This window comes from Phasianus colchicus, chromosome 1 (assembly GCF_987193195.1).
Source record: "Phasianus colchicus chromosome 1, bPhaCol1.hap1.1, whole genome shotgun sequence".
Taxonomy (NCBI): domain Eukaryota; kingdom Metazoa; phylum Chordata; class Aves; order Galliformes; family Phasianidae; genus Phasianus; species Phasianus colchicus.
Window position 1 is genome coordinate 115,582,577 of NC_143436.1, and position 16,925 is coordinate 115,599,501.

The following is a 16,925-nucleotide window of genomic DNA, read 5'->3' on the forward strand; positions in this document are numbered from 1 at the left end:
ACAGTAAGATTCAAATTTTAAAAAAATAATAATAATCAGTGAAAGTTTCAGCATGAAAATTGAGGCAAGGCAAAGTGAATACAGAGAAACATGAGCTTATTTTGGTCATGGTTGAATTTTTAAAACAGATCTTCCTCTCTAAAGAGAGGAAGTCCTACCTACCCCTGTGGGAGCCTGGTGGGATTTCACTCTGCAACTCATATGCTGGCGGGCACTTTGACCATATTTATCCTCATTTACAAAGAACCAAATAGAATGCTATTCTGCAAGCTTTAGGATTCATATAATCAGACATGGTTACTTGATTCGTATTTATTTTTATCCATTGGAAGGAAATAGTATTCATTAGCAGAATAGATTGATTTTATTTCATTTTCTTCCAGAGAATGCAGTATATCTCAAATTGGAAGATACACACTTAAGGACATTATAGCACAAGAAATAAAACAGCAACCTGAAATCCAGAAAGAAGTCTGTGTTGTTCTGAAAGGTGAGCAATAAAATGGTATTTTCCTGGAGATGATGCCAGTTCTAGACAGTGACAACTGAGTGCCAGTGATGGGTGAAGCAATTCTTCTGTGTGTATGCACAGACATCAAAAAAGCCAGGACTTGGTATTCTTTTCCAAGTGATGTTAATTGGGCTTTTGCCATTAAAAATCAGCTTGAGCACTTAGGCCTCCAATTTCCATAGTCAAATTGTACAAATCTACATGACATAATTTAGCTAACTAATATTGCATAGAACCACAGAATGGTCTAAGCCTTTTCAACTACATGAGTCAGTACAAAATGATTTTAAGTTGAGATATCTGAACACCTCCTAAGCTCAAACCTGATCGAATACCAGCATTCACTTTGCTTCCAGGAGCATTAAGTGTATAATTGCAGAATGGATTGGTGCCACCCAGATAAAAGAACTTCGATGAGGTGCAGGTGTCAGGTGTCTACTGAACCTAAAACAAACAAACAAACAAACCCAAAACAATTGTTATGTTTTAACTTAACATGCAGCTCAGCACAATACAACCATTCACTCGCTCCCCCTTCCCAGTGGGATGGGAGAGAGAATTGGAAAAAAAAACAACAAAGTAGAACTCCTGAGCTGAGATCAAAACTATTTACTAAGACAGAAAAGGAAAAGAGAAATAATAGCAATGATTTAATATATATAAATATGTGTGTGTATATAAATATATATAAATAAATATGTGTGTATTTATACACACACATATATCTATACATACACACACACATACTTGCATGAGCGAGGGTTGCTCCAAAACTAGTACCTCTTATTTTATTATGTTGGTCCACAACATCAGGGGTGAATATTGGTGAGATGACAGTAAAGGTGGAGTGTTCTCACCAATATTCCATTTTATTTTGTTGCTGTGTGACAGACAGCAGCAGAGGAGCAGTCTGATGCAATGGTGTCAGAGCTGGAAGTGTGTATGAAACAAAGGTGTATCACTGAATTCCCCCATGCAGAAAAAAATGGCACCCATTGACAGTTATCAGTGCTTGAACATTTATGGTGACCAAACAGTGGATGTGAGCACGGTGAAGTGATGACTGTTGTGTTTCAGCAGTGGCAAGAGTGATGTGAAAGATAATCCACATTCTGGATGGCCATGCAGAGTTGTCACTCCAGGAAATGTAATGCATCTTGATCAGCTCATCCATGCAAATTGGTTAATGGTGGTGAGTGTGCTGAAAAATAGTGTTTTATAGCTGAGAATTTGTTCTATCAAATAGAGTTAGTGAGTTCTTTGTAACTGCTGTATACAGTTCCCATAGAAATAAGTAAGAAGTATTACTTTCAGAGCATCCTGTGTGTGCGTGGACCAATGTCCAGATGGTCTAAGTAGTGGTGGCCCACCCCAATGTACTCTCCAAGTTTATACTTTCACGTGAAACCATATCATATGGAATGTCCCTTTGACCAGTCTACATCAGTGTCCTGGTTCTGTCCCCTCCCAGCTTGTTGTGCCCACCAGTCCCTTGCTGGCAGGGCATCCCAAGATGCTGAAGCGTTCTTGGCTCTGTACAGCACTGCTCAGCAGCAACTAAAAGATCAGTGTGTTATCAAAATTGTTTCCTCCTAAAGCTAAGACAGACACTACAAAGAAAATTAACTCTGTCCCAGCTGAAATCAAGATGACAACCAATCTACCAAAAACTAATCTGACAAAAAACCCTGCACAATACTGACAATGCGTTGTCCAACTGTGGCCTTAGAAAAGGTCTGAAGGCAACATAAATTTTAGGGGAAAAAAGAACAAAATATTCCTCTGGTAAGTGGAAGAGTAATTGGAGGAAATAATGGGGATCAATGATATTATATTATCATATTATTATATGATACAATAATATATATCATATAATATATCATATAATATATATGATATAGTAATATAATATTATTATATTACTAATATTACATCAAACATTATGTATACATCTGGGACTTTATCAAACGTACCATGGTAGAGGGATGTATGCCTCTGACATACATTTAAAGTATGTGCGTATGCATATGCATTACTAATCAGATTTTATTTAAACAAAGTATATTTATGTTCAAAGTTTTTAATGTATGTGTGCATAAAGTAAAACCACAAAAATTTCCCATCATTTACATTGTTTTCTACAACCAACAGGTACATGAAAAAGTGATTAAAAAACAGTGCAGCTCAAAATAGATTATCGGTCATTGACCTCATCTAAATGAAAACCTGTGTTTCTGGAAGAATAGATTGCCTTTTTAAGAGGATGCAGGTAGTTTCTACTGTGACAAATCTTATCCTGGTATCTGAGAAAGGCATAGCAGGAGTGTAATTATTCAGTATGCAGGTAGCAGTAAATAACAAACATGAGCTTCTTAGAGCATAGTCAGTAAAAGAAATACCTAATTACTGAGGATTTTTGCAAATCTCTTTTCAGGGCAGAGTTGACATGCAGCTCCAAGGAACAGTGCATCATTATCTGTTTTGGAAATGCTTTCGGACAACAAATCAGCACTGGATATCTTGGCTGTATTTCTGTGACAGTGATAAAGAGGAAAACATAGCTGAATATGGATACCATAGCAGTACGACTTTGTGAAATATAAAAACTCATAATTACTCAACTAAATTGTTAATATAATAGAAATTAAAAGTTTATTATTATAATTAAAAGTTTCTGCTGCATTATCATCTTCTCTGTCTTTATAAAATTTATATTGGGTCAGTTACAGTATTCTGGCATCTGTCAATTCATCAACTTCTAGACAGTTGCTGTTGTCAGAAACTGAATGAGCCTGAGATATAAGAAGGGTAGAAATGGTATTTGGTCTTTATAGTCCCTCCAAAAAGATCTTAATCAACTATTTACTGTGCTCTACAGCATACAGAAAAGAAGCCTAAATGTTCCTCAGAGAAATTTGGCTCATGAAGCATATAGAATGCTAATACTAATATTCCTTAATTTAAAATTCTGTGTTCCCATTTTGTCTTCTTTGGCTGCTTCAGTGAGGTGACTCTTCTGGTAAGAGGTTAGTCCTTATCTCTTGCCTTCTTTATCTTAAGATAAGAAGTCACTGGAAATAGACCGTAACTGTTGTTCCTCTGAGAAAGAAACTTATTTTTGGAGTGGGTTCCTTCCTGTGCTTCCCTTTATAAATGTCTATCAACACTGAATTATCTTCCAAAGACCCAAAGACATTCAAATTGTATTGTTTTAGTTTAATCCCACATAGATGTTTTACCTCCAAATTATATTATTATTATTATTATTATTATTATTATTATTATTATTATTATTATTATTATTATTTCCTTATGTATGCAAATGCATTAAGAGCACATTTTTTCAATTTAGAATCATAATCCTTTTAAAGATATTTAATACCTTAGTACTAAAATGTTATTCTAAGCACCTTTATTCTAAACATCAAAGAAGTTTAAAGCAAGTACAGTGTTGGTAGCATCGCTTCAGTTTTGTGCTTCTTATTTCATATCCTTGAAATATATTCTTGAAATATAGTCATGGCTTCTCAAATATATTACCTGGATGTCTTGCTTAATTTTGTCTTTTAGATTCTTTGGTAGATTTATGAAGAATTTGTAAGGCTGGTTATCCTATAGGCAATGTCACCACATCAGAGTTTTATTTATAAAATGAATATGTTAATGAGCTAGTGAAGAGTCAAGCTGAATTTCTCCATATTTTATTCTTTGTGTGCTGATATTTTTAATAGTGATAGCCACTGTTCTCATTCCAATTTTCTATTTAAAATTGGATTTAATCACATTTCCCTAAATGCAAATTCAACTTCTTCATCCACCTTTATTGCCCATGCCATATCTTTCAGTTTCCAACGTGGAATAATTCCTCAGCATTTTACTGACGGTCATTCAGTGGATTTGTAGGTGACCTAGATGTGTTACTGCATGACATTTCATCACCTTCATTCTGTCTCTTTTTTTGACATATATATTATGTAAGCTGCAGATTGGTGTCTTCCCATATCTTTTGTGGGTTTGTATTTCTTTCCTCCTACTAATATTCTTTGCCCTCTCGATTAATGGCTCTTCATGGTTCTCATGGTATGAGCTTAGCCCCTTTAGAACAAAAGTACTCATGTTTAGAATATTGATGCTGTTGTATTGGTGTTACCTCCTCTGAGGATAGTACAGTACTCTAGGGCTACTTTGTCATGGTTTGGGAGTTTTTTCTTTTGTTTTATTTTTGTGCCTTGGATTAAGTTATAGCTTTCACTAGAATTTTCAAAGTATCACTTCGCTTTCACTTGTTAAGCTGCCTTACATCTATATCCCAGCCTACAATCTTCTTAAAGCCCTAAAGTCACAAAATTTGGTCAGATTATGAAGTGCATCAGAAATAAATTCTAGGTGTGTCTTTTTGCTCTTTCCATTTCCCTTTAAATGTCATTTCTTTAATATGATGTGCCCATAAAATGAGTATCAAACTTCTGTGTATTTAGGTGTAATCTGTCTTTTCCATGTCAGTCATAGACAGCACTGGATATCAAATATCCAGATCTTTGAATTCAGAAACTCAGATGCACTGATGTGTCTGAGTTTCTATAACTGATTACTCTTAACATTGTCATACAGACTACAGTTTCCACTGTATTTCATTGACATTCAGCAGTATCAGTAGCAATTCAACCTTTTTGCTTTTTCTTGTGCATTCTGAATATCCACTTGTACATGATCATTTTTTCATAATCTTGTAGATCTTAGTATTCTATTTTCGCTATTACTTTTACACTTTCTGTTCAGGATTCTCAAAATAGAATCCCCAGCCTTCTTCAGCTTCCACTCCATCACACTTCATTTTCCACTGCATTTCCCCCTATTACTCCCCCTACTTTTCATGAGATTTCCTCATAGCTGACAGTGTAAAGGGATTTGAGGGCTTGCTGCACCTTTTCTTTTCCCTTCCTTTCCCCTCCTTTTCCTCCCCTCCCCTTTCTCTTCCCTTCCCCTCCCCTTTCCTCCCCTTTCCTTTTCCCTTCCCCTCCCCTTTCCCCTCCCCTTTCCCCTCCCCTTTCCCCTCCCCTTTTCCCTCCCCTTCCCTTCCCCTTCCCTTCCCTTCCCTTCCCTTCCCTTCCCTTCCCTTCCCTTCCCTTCCCTTCCCTTCCCTTCCCTTCCCTTCCCTTCCCTTCCCTTCCCTTCCCTTCCCTTCCCTTCCCTTCCCTTCCCTTCCCTTCCCTTCCCTTCCCTTCCCTTCCCTTCCCTTCCCTTCCCTTCCCTTCCCTTCCCTTCCCTTCCCTTCCCTTCCTTTTCTCTGTATTATATCTGCAGAAAAGGCACACAGCTCTGAAGGAAGGAAAGGCAAAGCTCCCAAACTCTCAAGGAGAAAAGATCAGCCCAGTCCAGCAATTGTCTAAAAACTCATTGAATTCCTGCTATGTATTATATTTAAAATATATATTTATGTATTATATTTTAAATTTCCAAATGCAAATATAACAGCCACCAAAAGAAATTAAAAAAAAGGCATATGGCTCATTCATACAAAAAATAAACCAAAGTATAGAGTGGAAGTCAGAATCATAATTTTTAAGCATTTTTGAAACCATTTTCAGAAACGGTTTTGAGAGAGGAAGAACACTGAAAATTTGACAGAAATTGCTGTCTCCAAATTGCATGGCTATTTCTAATCCCCACAACATTCTTTTGTCTATTTCCCACAATGGGAGACACTATTCTTCCCACAGAGTTCATTAATTTTAATTAAGAAATCAATTTGAGAAAGAAAACAACACTTTTTGGCTGCTACATTTTGAAATTCACGTTCTTACTTCTTGTTCGGAGTGGGAAAAGAGACAAATTCAGTATCACAAACCTTAATTCGCATAGTTGTGAAGCCAGGGACATGGAATCATTCCAAATCAATATGGAGATGTTAGTTTATTATGTCCACGTATGCTTGTTCACACACAGCACCATCTGATGCTTATGTGTTAAACAGAAATACTGGCGCTAAGCTAAAGTTGTCACACAATTCAACAAGGTTTGAAAATAATTATGGCTGAGCCAATTTGGATTTGATCCCAATCCTTAAGGTTGTCACATAATTTTCATAAAACTGAAACTTAAAAAAATAAAGTGCATACATTTAGAAGTTTGGGTGGTTGCAGATGACACTATTTAATAACTTACTTAAAATGGTGAGGAGTGGAGAATTATGGGTAAATGCTTTAAAAGGAAGTCACCATCCCTGGATGTGTTTAAAAACCATTTGGATGTGGTGCTCAGGGACATGATTTAGCTGAGGGTTGTTAGAGTTAGGGTAGTATGGTTAGGTTGTGGTTGGACTTGATGACCTTTAAGGTCTTTTCCAACCTGAGTAATTCTATGATTCTATGATTCTAAAATTCATATGTATTTTTTCTTGAGCTAAATTCTGCAGTCTCAAAAAGTTTCTGTTCTTTCCCATCTTCCTTGTGGCAGCCAGCGAGGCTGGTTCCAGCCCTGCTCTCTGCCAGGGCATTGAAGACATGAGCAAAGTACATGACATGAGAAAGTATGTGAGCCTCCTTGTAGGGTGGGAATTGGTGCTATTAAGCATAAAACAGGCAGATATGATCTTCTATTGTATTAGGATACCTTCATATCATTACACACTACCACACTACTACAATCTAGAGTGAATGGCTATAAATGAGAGGCTGACCCAACAATACTGTAACATCATTGACATTCACACAGAGAATTTCCATTAGGCACACAGTTTCAGGAGTGGAGCAGGATGGCGGTATACGACTTGACATAGGTTAAAGAGAGGAACAAACACTTCCAGTTAGCTCCCACCTCACATTCTTCTTTCTGGAAATTCCTTTGTTTTCAGAATAGTACCACTGCTTCTGATCAGTTCTTGGATCCTAAATGGCATTTCTGGAGAGCTAGATGTAAAATGCAACACAGCCAAGGAGTCTGTTCTCCTCAGACCCCAGACTTGTTCTATCAACCTGTCTTCATGCAAAGGCCCCAGCATATGCCTCCCTGGCTTCCTCATGCACACTTAAGTTGTATTCATTTATGAAACAGTTCCTTCATTTTTTGCACTGACGAGGCTCCTTAAACAGCTGAATCTTACTGAGAACAGGAAGACAGTTCCTAAGCCACATTTAGAAGATGAAAGGATCCGCAATGCAAGAGATATGTAATGGTTCATCTCAAAATGAGCAGCACACTGCAGACATCTGTCGTCAGTGTGCCTCTGGATGCACTGCCTACAGCCAAGATTCAGCAGCAGGGCACAGGCGGCAGCACTGGTGCCAGCAGTTGGCTGTCATCCCACTGTTGCACCAGAAAAATATTAAACTGTAGGGATTATATATACTGTTTCTGTAAGTGATAAAGGAAAAGGGTCGATCTCGATGTACTGAAAATTGAAAAGGAACTTGATTTTTGTTTGTTTGTTTGTTTTTATTTTAAAAAAGCAATATCAACCACAAATGCTGAAGCAGATGGGAAATTTAAAAAATACTGCAGAAAGTTATGGGCTATTTATTATCAGAGCTTGTTTTGTACCTAGTCTGCATTCCTAACATATTCATCAACTCAAATCAATAAGAGTTTGGGATATGTAAAGAATCTGGGGCTGGGTTTAATCTTCATGGTAGTCAAAGTGATTTTTCTTCAATCTATCATGTACTGTATTTGACATATGGCTTTTCTCTCAATCGATAATTGACTGGTACATGCTTTGTGCTCCGATGAAGGTGGATTTAACCCACCAGACATCAGTGTGAGCTACTTTTGTCTTTTGAATGACAATTTATTTTTGTAATCTTTATTATACTATTATTTCTGCTAATTTTGCATTCTTCATCAGCTTTTTTTCATGTGGATCCATAACTAATGTTTTCTTTCAAATGAACAAGTACCATCGTATCTCTCAATAAGCCATGACAGGCACCTTCCTTCTCCACATTTCTCAGTATGAAGGCAGACAGTGAAGGAAAAACACAAGACTGTGGTAAACAGACAAGAAAATGGTGAATCACTGTTTTTTTCAGTGATGCGACCAGTGAATTTTCATTGCTCAGATAAAGTGGAGTAGCAGTTTGAGCAATGTACCTAACCACCCAGTGGAGTGATCCACATGTTGAAAGAAACTGTCACCTCCTGTGAGAATTTTTTTCTCACCTAAGCTTATTCTTCTAGTTTTAAAGTCGTTTTGAAACTTGATTTTGTTTATATTGTTACTTTATGAAAATGAAAGACCTTGATGAACAAAACTCCTAAACATAAGTCCTAATTAGCATACATGATTTTCTCAGTCTTCCAAAAACTTATCCAATTTGATTCTCTTTAGAATCTATTTTAAGTTCTTAAGATTGCTCACTGCAAGCCTCTCTTGGCTGTATTTCTGACTACAAGTTTCCATTTACTTTTATTTTTACAACTTCTTGTATGACAGAGAAGCCAGATGAAAATCTTTTGCTGGCAGTCTTAGTCTGAACAACATAGCAACTGGAGCTGTAGAGCACCACTTCTTGGCTAAAAACAAGTGGTGAGTGTACACTGTGGAGGAGGGAGTGGGAGGAAAGAGAGCTGCTAGGCCTCAAGCTTATACTTTTTTCCAAATGTTAAGCTTGCATGAAGTTAATCAGATAGAAGTGGAGATTACAAGAAATAGGATGAGCGTAAACAGTTACTGATTCTCAAGGTATTAAAAATAAATAAATAACCACCACAGAAGACTGTTTTTTTCTTTATTTAAGAGGAAGATCTGAACAATTTGCATGAAAGCTGTGAAAAGAGTATAACTCTATGTTCTCCTATAATAATAAAATAACCTTGCTGGAATATTAAATGGGGAAAAAATGATATTTAGAATTTGCCTCATTTTGCTCTCAACAAGCAATAGCTACCCTTCCTAACCTGCATTTCTACTTAAAGTCAGCTCAGAAAAAGTGAGGAGAGGAAAGGACTGGTATTTAAGACATAGGAACTGCAGGACTACTCCTGGTGACTGCCTTGTCCTGGTGTTTGCAGTGCTAAATGGGCCACAGGAAGGAGAAAGCCTGAAGTAGGAGAGTGCTGGAAGCAGCCACTCACCTGGAATTGCAGTGACACTTCCTGTATTAGCTGCCTTGCCTGCTGGTAGGGGAACTACTGACCATCCATAGTGTAGAAGATGTGGCTAAGGCCTTCTAGTTGGCCTTTGAACTAAACAAAATATTCGATGTGTGCAGATGTAGCTCAAACTTTGACTTCTTGATGTGTTCTGTAAATTCCCATACATCCCATTTTTAAATGCAGACTTCTGCAATTAATTCTGAGAGCTACTACGAAATTAATGCCTCCTGTTTTATGATGTTGGCCCATGACATCACAGATGGATGTTGGGTGGTATGGCAGTAAGGGTTGAACCTTCACACCAATACTCCATTACATTTTGTTGCCGTGCAACATATGGCAGCAGAGGGGCTGCCTGACACAATGGCATCTGACACGGAAGTGCATATGAATCACAGAATCATAGAATTGTTTGAGTTGGAAGTGGCCATCAAAAGTCATCTAGTCCAACTCCTCTGCAATGAACAGGGACACCTACAACTAGATTAGATTGCTCAGAGCCCTGACCAGCCTGACCTTGAATATCTCTAGAGCAGAGCATCCACCAGCTCTCTGGGCAACATGTGCCAGTGCTGCACTACCCTTATTGTAAAAAAAAATTCTTCCTTATGTCCAATCTAAATCCCCCCCCCTTTAGTTTGAGACAATTTCCCCTTATACTATCACAACAGATGCTGCTAAAGAGTCTGTCCCCTTCTTTCTTATAGTCCCCTTGTAGATACTAAAGTCTATAATCGTCTTCCCACAGCCTTCTCTTCTCTGGGCTGAACAGCCCCATCTCTTTCTGTCTGTCATTGAATTCCTCCATGTGGAAGAAATGGCACCCACTGACATTCACTGATGCTTGCTGAACGTTGACGGAGACCAAACAGTGGATGTAAGCACAGTGAAGCAGTGAGCGGTGCATTTCAGTGGTGATGATAGCAGTTTGCAGAATTCATGAGAGTGGCATACAGGCTCTTGTTCATCCCTGGCAAACATGCATAGCTAGTGGTGGTGACTATGTTGAAAAATAGTGCTTTGTAGCTGAGAATTGTCTCTATCACAGAGTGTTATGGTACTCTTTGTATCTGTTGTAATTTTCATAGGAATAAATATGAAACGTTACTTCCAGAGTGACCTAACATTCGCTCTAACATTGCAGTTAGAGACATTCTCTTAATACAGCAGAATAAAATGAACCAGCTTGCTCTCTCTGAATACCTTGCCATTTTGAGAAGAGTATGAAAAAATAAAAAATAAAAATCCCAAAAGCATGTCACATTAGAAATGCAATGAAAAAACAGCAACATCAATCCAGCCAATGAAAAATGCATTTCTGTTGACGCTTGAAGGCATATGAGATGTGTTAAAATATATGAATGAGGAAACGCACTCAGTCAGGAGTACAAATGACAACGATTAGGGGAAAGATTCAAAACATTGTGAAAGAAATTCCAATGGGCATCAACAGGCAGAGCAAAGACACTTTCTCAGAGATGATGTCTGGGAAGATTCACAGTAGCTCATTTGACCATATGAGGTGGTGATATATCAGGAGATAAACATTTTTACAATCCCATCCTCTGCAGAAACAAAAAGGATATTAAAATTTGAAGTGACTCTGCCCATCTTCTTACATTTGAGTAAATCAGAAGCACTGAATTTTCTGTGTGTTACTACCTTACTCATACATTTTCCCTTGTTAAATCTACTATCTGTTGCAAAGAGTAGCTTCTACTTGTCTTTTGTGTTTGGTATGTCATGTCACAACCTTCAAACAACATTTTGTTTTCTTATATGGAACCAAGAAACTAAACGCTTTCTTCTTTTGCATAGTGCCAGGTTCACTGTGGTGACAGATTATGAAGTAGCTCCTGTGTGGCAATGTACTTCCCATTTTTGGCACAATTTAGCTTTAGAATCTAACTTAAAACCAAAAATGCTGGCAGCAGTTATCTCAGCCCATGCATAATTCAGACCCTAAGCCCATTCAGGGGAAGAAAACTGAATGCTGCCTCAGTACTACTACCATTATCATAGTCCTGAGACACTGCGCAATGGAAGAAGCCCCACAGACATCAGCATCTTATTTCACAGATGATTTTCTTAATGGTTGCAAGGCTAGAACCTTCTCAGGAGCCCTTCACCACATAGCTCTTCTCAAATTATTGACAGTAGAAGTAAGTGGCAGCTTAGTTCATATGAGACATGGACTAGACAATGCACTGGAGAAAGGGCTAGGGTTCAGAAGGACCTGGTGAGAAGAAGTCTAGGGTCTGACTAGAATGTCACAAAACTCAAGAATGCAAATACAGATAACCCCATGCATGAGAACAAGCTGGGGGCTGACCCATCTCTGTGGAAAACCATCTTGGTGGTGGAACCTTGAAGTTCTGGTGGACAGCAAGCTAACCATGAGCCAGAAGTGTGCCCTTGCTGCCAAGAAAACCACTGGTATCTTGGGGAGCATTAAAAAAAGCATAGTAAAGGGAGGTGATCCTCCTCCTCTGCTCTGCCCTGATGACGACACATCTGAAGAGTATGCCCTGTTCTGGGCTCCTCAGTTCAAGATAGACAGGAAACTGCTGGAGAGAGTCCAGAGGAAGGCCACAAAAACCATTAGGGGTCTGGAACATCTCCTGTTTGAGGAAAGGCTAAGATCTGGGACTGTTCAGGCTGGAGACGAATGAGAATGGAATCTTATCAGTGTGTGCAAATATCTTAAGGGAGGGTGTCAAGAGGACAGGGTCAGGCTCTTTTCAGTGATGCACAGAAAATGTAATGTGCACAAACTGAAACACAAGTAGCTCTCTCTGAACGTAAGGAAAAACCTTACTGTGAGAGTGACAAAGCACTGAAATGGGTTGCCCAGAGAGGTTTTAGAGCCTCCTTCTATGGAGATATTCAAAACCTGCCTGTTTTTTTCCTATGCAACCTGTTCTGGGTCTCCTTTCTTGAGGAGAATTAGGTGATCTCCAGAGATTCCTTCCTACTTCAGCCATTCTGTATGACTCTGGGACTTGTGAGGCCATATCCAGAATGATCTGTCCAGAATTTTGGCTCCACAGTACAAGAATGATATTAACATACTGGCGCTAGTCCTGTACAGGTCAATGAGGAAGATCAGAGCACATGGCATACAAGAAGAAGCTGTGAGCTGGGCTTGTTCAGCTCAGAGAAAAGAGGGTTTTGGAGAACTTATTGCTTCCTGACACATTCCTGTGGACACAAAATGATGGTTCCAGACTCTGTGAATAAGAGGTGATAGGACAAAAGGCAACAGGAAAAGGATGTAACATGAGAAATTATAATTAGATATTTGCAAAAGCTTTTCACTAGTAGGGTGTTGAAACATCACTGTGCTATGTACTGGGAAGGTTGTGGCATCTCCTTCCTTGGAGATGCTTCTGCCTCAAGAGGACATGGCCCTGGACAGATTGATCTGATCACACCTGCATTGAAGCTGGGCTGGATGACCTCTGAGGGTCTCGTTCCAGCCTAGGTTATTGAGTCTGCAAGAGATACAAAAAGCACCAAAAGAAAAATAGGAGGTAGGAAAGAAAATAAGAGAAAATAGTCAAAGGACAAGCTGGAGAAAAACAAACAAACAAACAAAAATAAAACACAGAGAAAAGCAAGGGATAATCTAAAACTAAGCTGCTACAATGTTTACTTTTAAAACATTTTTAAATATCTTAAAAAAAAACTAGGTTGGAAATGCTATTAATCAGAATTATTCTATTTTAAAATACAAATATAACAGCATATTGTATCAAAAATACTTTGTCCTAAAGTATATCTTTTAAGAAATGAAAAGGTTTAGCTGACTTTAATTCATCTGTTCCTAGAAAGGTACTGCATAAAGGTTAATGCTGACATACTAAATTAGTATATGAGCATGCACTGTGTTTGCATAAGATCCTTGCCTCTCCAAAGAGGTAAAGCAGGTAGTCAATACCTCTTAGAAACTTTGTGATTTTTTTTATTGCATTTTACCACCATACTAACTTTTTTGCTGATGCAGCACTATTAATTCTGCTACTATGGTCTTTGTGAGAAGAGCACACGAGTTTTTATCATAAATATAATGAACATCTCTGAAAGATTTGGAGATGGTTTTATAAGAGGAATTCCATGTACAGAATTATTGAGAAATATCTGAACAGTTCACTGGTGATAAGAGAAACTTGGGTGCTTTGAAATTCATATTTGGGAATAGTCAACAAGTTTGTAATATTTTACATGTTTAAAACATGCTTGTAACTGATTTCATTTATCAGTAGGAGCTCCCAAGTCTCAATCCAGGTAAGTCATTCTGATGCTTCAGAAATGGGTAATTTCTGCAGTGCACATTGTGTGAAATTACACTGACCCACAACTTAGCCTTCAGCAAAAGTTAGGCCATCATAGTGACACACAAGAGACCTTTGTCACTTGAAATAATAGTTTCAGTAGCTGTTTCTTCTTTAGGCCAACCACCCAGGGAGGCAGGGCAGAGATTTTCTAGTTGATTTAATACCCATTAACCAAAGGAAAAAAGATAGTCACAGTACTCAGAAATTCAAAGAAAATATTTCTGAAGCAGTGGTGCTTGTTATTTTGTTACTAACTGTGCTATTTCACTTTCTCCATTCTGGCTTTTCCTATTTTGCCTCTGTTCACTTAATCTGTGCTCACACTCTCATGCTGTCTCTGCCTCCTTCTTTACAGCCCTCTGTGAAGCCCAGGCTGCCTTCTCACCAATTTGGCCTTGATACCTGACTGTACCTTAGGACCAAGCAGTCCCATCACTTCTGTTCCCACTGCTGTTCCTCAAGTCGAACATCTATGAAGTGAGGAAATCTCCCTGCTCTTTCTCATATTCCAAGTGAGCTCTCCCAGGTTCTTCCAGGACAAACAGGCAGCCAAAATAATAGAATAGAACCACAGAATCATTAAGGTTGGAAAAGACCTCTAAGACCATCTAGCCCAACCACCAGCTCATCACACCTTGCCCACTGCCCATGTCTCTCAATGCCACATCCACACGGCTCTTCAACACCTCCAGGGACAGTGATTCCACGACCTCCCTGGGCAGCCTGTGCCACTGCTTCACCACTTTGTGAGAAGAGATTTTTCCTAATATCCAATCAAAACCTCCTCTGGCACATTTTGAGGCCCTTTCCTCTCATCTTATTGATGTTACCTGGAATAAGCAGCTGATCCCCACCTCACCACATCTTCCTTTCAGGTAGTTGTAGAGAGCAATGAGGTCTCCCCTGAGCCTCCTCTTCTCCAGACTGAACAATCCCAGCTTCCTCACCCACCCTCCATAAGACTTATGCTACAGACCCTTCACAACTTCGAATGCCCAGGCTGGAGCATGCCACAGCATTCAATTGCTGATACACAGCTCATTCAGACACAACAGCTTTTAACAGAATGCAGTGTGCATGGCATGTTGGTTGTGGTTGTTTTTGTGTTTTGGGGTGGTATGTCAGCTTTCTTCTCAGTGAGAAATTCATTGAAAGTATTTTTTTTTTTTTAATATTGTTATTATTTTTTCCTTTTCATATACAGTAAATACATATATTTGTCAGCCTCCCTATCACTGAACTTCATCTAGAACTTAAAATCAACCTGAGGCAGATATCTTGCAGAGGCAACTTCAGCCCTAGCAGTGAGAGTTTAATTAAGTAAAAACAAATTGAATCTTGTACAGAAAGTGCTGGGAACATTAACTATAGATACCAGTGCTATTTCTGTTTCCATATTTCAGCTGTTGGTATTTTCTCCAACATTAGGATAGAACCATGATTCTACATTTCAGATGGTTTTGAGATGGTGTGCTTAGCTTGGCACAACTCTCTTTTTTATCAATTTTTAAACCCTTCCCCTTTATTTTAATTATATTTGTTATGTTCTCCAAATACTTAACATTCTATAATTGAGAGGTAATAGAAACATGACTTAAACAAACTAATTGGCTAACGTGTTAATGTCTGTTACATATTTACTCAAGCTATTTCAGAAAATAAAACACTGATTTCATTTCCTTTCAAATCTTAGCAGTAGCAGGTCAGGGAAAAGCATTTCTCCTTCAGGACTAGTTATGGAATGGCTACTTCACAAATGCTTATGGTGTAGACACTCACCCAACTGCTGTTAGAACTGTCCCTGCATCCAAATGCACCTATTCTGGAATCAAGGCACTGAGCTTTGGTGGCTGTTTTTAACAGAGGAGGCACCTAAACAAAAAGGAGAAATTATTGCAAAACCTGTGTTACCTACTGCAGTCTAACTGAGAAACCTGAACCACGCCTTTTACTTTCCTATAAACAGCTGTAATAGCAAAGCTGGTCATCTTCAGGAGTCTGCAATATGAACAACATTCATTCTTTTTATTTCTGCTTTAAAAGACTACCAAAAAAAGAAAAAAAAAAAAAGAAAAAAAAAAGAAAAAAAAAGAAACAGAGTGAAGAATTTGTCTGAACCAGTAAGATTTAGACTTGTACCTTTTGAAGTTATTGAGAATATTCCTGTAGTTAAAACAGATCAGGACCTTTGAAAGAAAATCGGAATAGGGGAGAGAGAGGGAGAGGGAGGGAAGGAAAAAAAAAAAGAGCTAAATAATATTAACAGAGATATAATAATTTGTATTTCTGGCGCAGTCTATTTACTGATTGATTTATACACCAGATGGTGGCTTTCTGGGCTCGATCTCCCCCTTCCCATATTTATATTTGTGCCTTAACTCTGAAGGCTGAAGTCACAGTGCTGTCCTTCAAATCTGAGGGGGATTAATCTTCTTCAGTACTCTTTAATGGACATTATGAATACCCTGTGTCTGTGCTCCTGTGTGTATCTCATGAGGGCAGAGCTGCTTTAGACAGTGAGTTACAGCAGTACCTGTGTTTAATAACTAACCTAAATACTCACCTCTGGCATTCTCAGTGCTGTAATGCTAATTACACAAAATAAACAGAGATGAAATGAAGGCTGGGCATCCCATCCTTTCTCAAGATTTAATTTGGGATCTGAAACACAGCCGATGGGAGTGGGAATTACCAGCATGTCCACACGCAAACTATGAAAACATGATTTTTTTTCTTTTTCCTTACGCTGATAACTTGCAATTTAACGGTCATTTCAGACAAGGAACCAAGCTCTGGCACCGCTAACCCCACACCTGAGCTGGAGCTGGGTGTCCCCTGGCTCCCGGTCCTCACGCAGAACGTTCTCCAAACTTTACCCCCAAGGCCTCACCCGTAGCGGGCCGGGCAGCGCGCCATCCCCCCGCAGGGGGCGGGCAGGGGGCGGAGCGCGGCGGGACGGCTCGGCCGGGTCGAATCGAGACGGG

General features: G+C 38.8%; 1 long non-coding RNA gene across 2 annotated transcripts; it reads right to left on the minus strand.

Annotated features, from left to right (window-relative positions):
- Positions 1-243: 243 nt before the first annotated feature.
- LOC149919973 (uncharacterized) lies at positions 244-16,851 on the minus strand. Of its 2 annotated transcripts, none has more exons than XR_016459736.1 (5): positions 16,755-16,851; positions 16,505-16,602; positions 15,721-15,813; positions 2,911-3,043; positions 244-955 (listed from the first exon to the last, which is right to left on the minus strand). It is a non-coding gene; the product is annotated as an uncharacterized LOC149919973 (long non-coding RNA). The 2 variants fall into 2 exon arrangements; XR_016459729.1 differs by having other exon boundaries at positions 16,687-16,851.
- Between the last annotated feature and the right edge of the window lie 74 nt (positions 16,852-16,925).